The following is a 9114-nucleotide window of genomic DNA, read 5'->3' as shown; positions in this document are numbered from 1 at the left end:
GCATATGCATTTCTAATCTCTATATATCTGATTATTACTAGTCACAGTCGGTTACTTTCTGACCTCCTTAGCATCTAAGCATGGATGTAAAGTCATCACGTAGATTTCAATGGTAGTGTTTTTCATATCTACTAGTTATTAAGGAGCAAATTTTTATGTTTTGAAGAATTTTTTTTATAGACCCACTTTCCAGGTAGCACCCTCCCATAGCCTCCCTCCCCCAACTAGAGCCCTTATACCCTGATATCCCTGCTACTGTCTGCTGTGTTGTCGGCACCCCCAGCCACTCCCCACTACTTGTCCTTCTGGTGAATCTAGTCAGCCTATCTAGAGGCCTTTGTTTTAGGAGGTCAGCTGTTCCTCATCTAGCAGTATTCAGTTGTAAATATTCCTTTGGATAAGATTGGGGTCTTCTGTTCAATTTCCCAGCTCTCTGCTGGGTTACTATTTGGGAATCTCTTTGGCCACCCTGGCCAACAGCTCAGAAGGAGGTATTGCCTGTCTGGCATTGTTGCTTGCTGTGTAGCCTTTAGCTGTACATATGGTCTCTTATGAAATTATATTGGCCCTTTTAATCTTTGGTTATACTTTCCTTTTGGGTGTTTAAGGCCACACAGTTGGTCTAGATAAACTGATTTATTTTTACTCTTAAAGTCATTTAAGGATCTGTTCCTCAGGAGTCACATGGGCTTGGGAGGAGCCCTGGCTCCTTTCTTTTACCAGTTCAACCTACGTGAAGATAAGTCAAAGGTCCTGCTCGACCATGGTTGGCATTGCTTGGAAGCATAGAGGAAATGATTCCTCTGTGTTGACCCTCCTCTTTATAGACTGGACACTGGTTCAAGTCCATCTGGTGGGGTCTCCTTGCCCTCCTAGGTCGAATAGTTCCAGAGGACTATGAGCATCTCTCAAAATGTCCTATAATGGTGGTGGGTCAAGATAAGTCAAAGGTCCTGCTCGACCATGGTTGGCATTGCTTGGAAGCATAGAGGAAATGATTCCTCTGTGTTGACCCTCCTCTTTATAGACTGGACACTGGTTCAAGTCCATCTGGTGGGGTCTCCTTGCCCTCCTAGGTCGAATAGTTCCAGAGGACTATGAGCATCTCTCAAAATGTCCTATAATGGTGGTGGGTCACCTGTCCTCTACATCAAGGAGGCCAACGAGACCCCATCAGATGGTTTTTATACACCCCAAGGAACTGGCAGTTATGTGGGATATGGCAGTCACATACAAAGATTTAGGGTACAAAGAAGCAGGACATATATTCTGTTAGTTGGCACCAGAAGGATGCTTCAGCTTTTACTCAAAGTTATCAATGCTCATCCAGTAATTTATTGGTCACGATGTTTTCTTTCTTAGAGTTAAAAATATGGTAAACTTTTAGCTTTTAGCTCAAGAGTAAACCTTCAACCTGGCCTAATCTCTCAGCCAAGGATAGCTGAGTTATTTGTTCAGGACAAGGAGATGAGCTAAGTGTTGTTGACCAAGGTGGTTTCCCACAGAGCGGGGAGCCTGCACTTATGACCAGGCCGCTTCCTCCTGCCAGTCTAGCAGTGTTCTGAAAGGCAGGGATTATCAGAGCCAGTGTTTTCAGTGCCCCTCCCTTTAGCAGAGAATGCAGCCTGCATTTTAAAGTTTTAGGCTCATCTCACCCTAGGGCCTGGCATCCTGGTTTCCTACACTGGTATAACCCTCCCTCCCCCTCGCATTTAAATAACCCCATTTTCATCTATTTCTCCCTTAGTAATACCTGTTTCCTACTGTTCTTCTCTCTCAGGTTCTTTCTTTTTCTTTACCTCCCTGATTCCTTTTCATTATCCTGGTTCCTATAATTATGTCTGGATACATACTCACTTATAAGGATTTGGTGCTAGGATCCACATATAAGGGAGAACATATGTCAGCAGTAAAGAATGATGAAATCATGAAATTTTGCAGGTAAATGGGTGGAAATAGAAATTGTTATACTAAGTGAAGTAACACAGACTCAGAAACACAAATGATGTATAAATAAAATATTTTTAAAACACTATGAATCATTTTCCTTAATAACAAAAGGAGTGTTTCAAATACTATACTGTCTACAAATGTGACTGCAGAAACATAAAAATTAAAACATAACTCATAATTTTAAATTACATATATATAAAGTTATGAATTAATGTGTACATTTTCCAACACGAAATAAATTTTAAAATAGAAAACATAAATTTTGATATTTTATATTTCAATTGTAGAAGAGACTATTTTATTACAGGAAACCTGTACTTTTCATATCAACTCACACATGGGAAAATATTTAAAAGATCTTCTGATTACCACTGTTCTTCACCATGGATTTATATCCAAGATTTCTAAAGAATAATTCCAGAAAAGCAAATTAACTCTTACAAAAGGAGCTATCCATTGTACCTTCCACTGCTCTTGTTCATAAAGCCAGAAGTTTCTCACTGAATAGAAGCTTCAATTTCATGTGTTTATTTATTTATTTACTTATTTTTATGGATATGAGTGTTTTGTCTGAATGTATATAAGTGCACCACATGCATGTGATGCCCATAGCAGCCGGAAGGCATCAATCTCCTGAAACTGGAGTTATGGATAGTTGCTCAGCCAGAAGGCATCAGTCTCCTGAAACTGGAGTTATGGATAGTTGCTAACCACCATGTGGGTGCTGGGAACCTAACCCAGGTTATCTGCAAGAGCAGCCAGTGCTCTTTTTTTTCAATTTTTTATTGAGTTTTGTACACTTAATATAATAGATCTTAATCAAATTTAGACCTCCTCCCTCTCCCTGGCTCCTAAACCACCCCCACCAGATTTCTGGTATTCTGTCATTTATGTTAAGGCCTAGCTAGCTAAAGATTTATACCCAAATGTCCCTCAGTTCAATTTAATCCACTGGAGTCTAGTCAACATATCTAGATACATAGAACAAGGGATGAAGAGAAAATTAGTGCATCTTTCAGTTTTCATCAATGAAGCTCCCTCATGCAACAGAGGACCAGGACACAAAAGGCCACAAATGGCCAAAACATAGAGAATAAGAGTTGGCAGAGTTTGGGTCCTTGGACAGGACTCCTATATTGAGGTTCACCCATGTAGGACTCAAGGACCATTGCAGAAGAGGGGGCAGAAAGATTGTAAGAGCCAGACAGGAGGTGCATGACCATATCCAAATAGACCTACAGGCTCCAGGGACCCTTCTCAGACAAACCTACATCAATGGTCGGTGTCAACATGCACAAGACCCATGCAAACTTTAGCAGACAGAAATCCAGACCAGAACTGTGGGAATGAACAGCATGCCCCAACTGTAGTCGAAGAGTTATTGGCAGCTGACCATAAAAACTTCACCCACATTTATGCTAAGTAGAAAACATTGCTTGTTAACACTTTCAAAAATAAATTCAAAACATATATTCATGATTTCTGAGTTTTAAAACAAAATGCTGGGGGGATGGAGAGATGGCTCAACTCTAGTCCCAGAGGATCTGACAGCCTCTTCTGACCTACATGGGCATTGCATGACACAGGGGCACTTACCTACATGCAGGCAATCCATGCATACACACAAAATAAAAATAAATAATTTTTTAAATGCTAGAACACAAAGAAATGAAAAGAACTTCTCCCATTCTGTACACATATGTCATAGATGCATGAGCAATCTAGTCTTTCTGTCTCAAACTACCTTTTCTCCATATGAGCCCACAGCCAAAAGGATAAATATAAAAGCATGCAAATATTTCCAGGTGCTTCAGCAAAAAAATAACAGATGTCAGCCAAGATCAGTGATTAAAAACAGGCACCACAGTTGGTTTTCCATAATTCCTATCCAAGACAGTAACTGAGGTCCTCTATGAAGATTTTCTCCACCCCCAAATTCTGTAGTTTCCTAAGTGAGAAACACTGCATCTCTCTTTCCAAGTCTTTTCATTGCTGAAAATGATTCCTAAACCAAGAAGTAGATAATTTCTAGGCTGGTAAGTGCTTTGATACTTAAGGTTCTTCAGAAAGCTATTGTCATTTAGACATGAGGCATACTTCAGGAAAACTTATTTCCCCAAGAGTCTGTTTTCATGCAGTTTTAATTTGACAAAATAATGTTCTTTGAGAGTATGATTATGATTTTATCTGTTGTGCACAAAGTTACCTTAAAATTTTTGTTTTAAATGTCATCCGTTCTGTGACCTGTAGGGACTAGCCACTATGGTAGCAGGAAAGGTTCTGCTTGATCTCATATTAATGGTCTTCCCATGACAAAACCCAAATGAAAGTTACTTTAGATCTATCTTGTGCCAGTATGAAGTGAAACAATGGTAACGTAATACGACTGAGAATAAATTACTCAGAGATTCTGAAAATGTTGTGTCTTCCTAGAATTCAACAGTCAGTTATAGCCTCCACAGGAAGCGCTCCAGACATTTATTAAAAATAACTGCCCTTCTCACACTATATGAGAAAACTATGGGAGAATGTGCTTATGCAAACACCAGAAACCAAGTGCATTAGGTACCTTTTTGTTGCTGTGATAAAATGCCATGACCAAATCAACTTATAGAAGGAAGAATTTATCTGGCTTATGAGGTAAGAGTTCATCATGGCAGCAGAGATGACAGGAGGAGTGAAAAACCAAGGGCTCACCTTGTCAGGCAGGCAAAGGAAGCAGAGAACAACAGACTGGAAGCAGGCATAGCTCTCAAACTCCATTTCCAGTGACATGTTTCCTCTAGCATGGCCACACCTTCTAAAGGTTCCATGACACCCCCACCACCATCCCCCCCCAAAAAAACAGAACCAGGAACTGGTGATCAAGTGTTCAAATACTTAGAGCCTATGAGGACATTCTCAATTAAACCACCATACCAAATCAGAGCATGTCACACCCTGCAGGACTGAGGAGAGCTCATGGATGATGATGAGAATATCAAGAAGGCTGCTAGGAGCCTGAGCATGTAGATTCCGACCTCCATGTAGTAGCTCTGATCTCAACAGATCGGCAGAGAGTGCCAAGTTCTGCACTCCTTCTGGCCTCCCTCTGACAGAGGGGTTGAGAATGCAGGGGACTGCCTGAGAGCTCCCAGATCCTGCCTCCACGTGGTGAAGGAAGTCTGAGAATACCTGACTGGAACCTGAATTGGGTTTCTGTGGGCACTCCTGAATAGCTGATCAGAAGCCATTGATCCCTCCAAAATAAACCTGAGAGAACCTGACCCCTGTAACAACCACCTTTACATAACTAATAAAGGATCTAAGCACCAGATAATACAAACAGAAGCATACTTCAACTTAATTCTCATATCAGAATCATAAACAACAAAAGTAATTCTCATGCCAAAATCACAATGAAAGAATAGTAAAAAGGAAAGCCAAAACATTATGTCCCCACCAAACTCCACCAATCCTGTAGAAGAGTTCTACAAGGAGAACCCTGTTGGGAGACCTCTATTATGCAAAAGTCGAAGCCCCTTCACACCGGACAGCTCATGCAGCTCGGGGAATGTCTGGGACCAGGAGATCAGGTCAGAGACTGGGACCAAGAGATCAGGTCAGAGACTGGGACCAGGAGATCAGGTCAGAGACTGGGACCAAGAGATCAGGTCAGAGACTGGGACCAGGAGATCAGGTCAGAGACTGGGACCAAGAGATCAGGTCAGAGACTGGGACCAGGAGATCAGGTCAGAGACTGGGACCAAGAGATCAGGTCAGAGACTGGGACCAGGAGATCAGGTCAGAGACTGGGACCAAGAGATCAGGTCAGAGACTGGGACCAGGAGATCAGGTCAGAGACTGGGACCAAGAGATCAGGTCAGAGACTGGGACCAGGAGATCAGGTCAGAGACTGGGACCAAGAGATCAGGTCAGAGACTGGGACCAGGAGATCAGGTCAGAGACTGGGACCAAGAGATCAGGTCAGAGACTGGGACCAGGAGATCAGGTCAGAGACTGGGACCAAGAGATCAGGTCAGAGACTGGGACCAGGAGATCAGGTCAGAGACTGGGACCAAGAGATCAGGTCAGAGACTGGGACCAGGAGATCAGGTCAGAGACTGGGACCAAGAGATCAGGTCAGAGACTGGGACCAGGAGATCAGGTCAGAGACTGGGACCAAGAGATCAGGTCAGAGACTGGGACCAGGAGATCAGGTCAGAGACTGGGACCAAGAGATCAGGTCAGAGACTGGGACCAGGAGATCAGGTCAGAGACTGGGACCAAGAGATCAGGTCAGAGACTGGGACCAGGAGATCAGGTCAGAGACTGGGACCAAGAGATCAGGTCAGAGACTGGGACCAGGAGATCAGGTCAGAGACTGGGACCAAGAGATCAGGTCAGAGACTGGGACCAGGAGATCAGGTCAGAGACTGGGACCAAGAGATCAGGTCAGAGACTGGGACCAGGAGATCAGGTCAGAGACTGGGACCAAGAGATCAGGTCAGAGACTGGGACCAGGAGATCAGGTCAGAGACTGGGACCAAGAGATCAGGTCAGAGACTGGGACCAGGAGATCAGGTCAGAGACTGGGACCAAGAGATCAGGTCAGAGACTGGGACCAGGAGATCAGGTCAGAGACTGGGACCAAGAGATCAGGTCAGAGACTGGGACCAGGAGATCAGGTCAGAGACTGGGACCAAGAGATCAGGTCAGAGACTGGGACCAGGAGATCAGGTCAGAGACTGGGACCAAGAGATCAGGTCAGAGACTGGGACCAGGAGATCAGGTCAGAGACTGGGACCAAGAGATCAGGTCAGAGACTGGGACCAGGAGATCAGGTCAGAGACTGGGACCAAGAGATCAGGTCAGAGACTGGGACCAGGAGATCAGGTCAGAGACTGGGACCAAGAGATCAGGTCAGAGACTGGGACCAGGAGATCAGGTCAGAGACTGGGACCAAGAGATCAGGTCAGAGACTGGGACCAGGAGATCAGGTCAGAGACTGGGACCAAGAGATCAGGTCAGAGACTGGGACCAGGAGATCAGGTCAGAGACTGGGACCAAGAGATCAGGTCAGAGACTGGGACCAGGAGATCAGGTCAGAGACTGGGACCAAGAGATCAGGTCAGAGACTGGGACCAGGAGATCAGGTCAGAGACTGGGACCAAGAGATCAGGTCAGAGACTGGGACCAGGAGATCAGGTCAGAGACTGGGACCAAGAGATCAGGTCAGAGACTGGGACCAGGAGATCAGGTCAGAGACTGGGACCAAGAGATCAGGTCAGAGACTGGGACCAGGAGATCAGGTCAGAGACTGGGACCAAGAGATCAGGTCAGAGACTGGGACCAGGAGATCAGGTCAGAGACTGGGACCAAGAGATCAGGTCAGAGACTGGGACCAGGAGATCAGGTCAGAGACTGGGACCAAGAGATCAGGTCAGAGACTGGGACCAGGAGATCAGGTCAGAGACTGGGACCAAGAGATCAGGTCAGAGACTGGGACCAGGAGATCAGGTCAGAGACTGGGACCAAGAGATCAGGTCAGAGACTGGGACCAGGAGATCAGGTCAGAGACTGGGACCAAGAGATCAGGTCAGAGACTGGGACCAGGAGATCAGGTCAGAGACTGGGACCAAGAGATCAGGTCAGAGACTGGGACCAGGAGATCAGGTCAGAGACTGGGACCAAGAGATCAGGTCAGAGACTGGGACCAGGAGATCAGGTCAGAGACTGGGACCAAGAGATCAGGTCAGAGACTGGGACCAGGAGATCAGGTCAGAGACTGGGACCAAGAGATCAGGTCAGAGACTGGGACCAGGAGATCAGGTCAGAGACTGGGACCAAGAGATCAGGTCAGAGACTGGGACCAGGAGATCAGGTCAGAGACTGGGACCAAGAGATCAGGTCAGAGACTGGGACCAGGAGATCAGGTCAGAGACTGGGACCAAGAGATCAGGTCAGAGACTGGGACCAGGAGATCAGGTCAGAGACTGGGACCAAGAGATCAGGTCAGAGACTGGGACCAGGAGATCAGGTCAGAGACTGGGACCAAGAGATCAGGTCAGAGACTGGGACCAGGAGATCAGGTCAGAGACTGGGACCAAGAGATCAGGTCAGAGACTGGGACCAGGAGATCAGGTCAGAGACTGGGACCAAGAGATCAGGTCAGAGACTGGGACCAGGAGATCAGGTCAGAGACTGGGACCAAGAGATCAGGTCAGAGACTGGGACCAGGAGATCAGGTCAGAGACTGGGACCAAGAGATCAGGTCAGAGACTGGGACCAGGAGATCAGGTCAGAGACTGGGACCAAGAGATCAGGTCAGAGACTGGGACCAGGAGATCAGGTCAGAGACTGGGACCAAGAGATCAGGTCAGAGACTGGGACCAGGAGATCAGGTCAGAGACTGGGACCAAGAGATCAGGTCAGAGACTGGGACCAGGAGATCAGGTCAGAGACTGGGACCAAGAGATCAGGTCAGAGACTGGGACCAGGAGATCAGGTCAGAGACTGGGACCAAGAGATCAGGTCAGAGACTGGGACCAGGAGATCAGGTCAGAGACTGGGACCAAGAGATCAGGTCAGAGACTGGGACCAGGAGATCAGGTCAGAGACTGGGACCAAGAGATCAGGTCAGAGACTGGGACCAGGAGATCAGGTCAGAGACTGGGACCAAGAGATCAGGTCAGAGACTGGGACCAGGAGATCAGGTCAGAGACTGGGACCAAGAGATCAGGTCAGAGACTGGGACCAGGAGATCAGGTCAGAGACTGGGACCAAGAGATCAGGTCAGAGACTGGGACCAGGAGATCAGGTCAGAGACTGGGACCAAGAGATCAGGTCAGAGACTGGGACCAGGAGATCAGGTCAGAGACTGGGACCAAGAGATCAGGTCAGAGACTGGGACCAGGAGATCAGGTCAGAGACTGGGACCAAGAGATCAGGTCAGAGACTGGGACCAGGAGATCAGGTCAGAGACTGGGACCAAGAGATCAGGTCAGAGACTGGGACCAGGAGATCAGGTCAGAGACTGGGACCAAGAGATCAGGTCAGAGACTGGGACCAGGAGATCAGGTCAGAGACTGGGACCAAGAGATCAGGTCAGAGACTGGGACCAGGAGATCAGGTCAGAGACTGGGACCAAGAGATCAGGTCAGAGACTGGGACCAGGAGATC

Source organism: Nannospalax galili, unplaced genomic scaffold, assembly GCF_000622305.1.
Source record: "Nannospalax galili isolate Female #2095 unplaced genomic scaffold, S.galili_v1.0 scaffold1415, whole genome shotgun sequence".
Lineage (NCBI taxonomy): Eukaryota > Metazoa > Chordata > Mammalia > Rodentia > Spalacidae > Nannospalax > Nannospalax galili.
The sequence above is the reverse complement of the archived record's forward strand: the minus strand, read 5'-3'. Positions refer to the sequence as shown.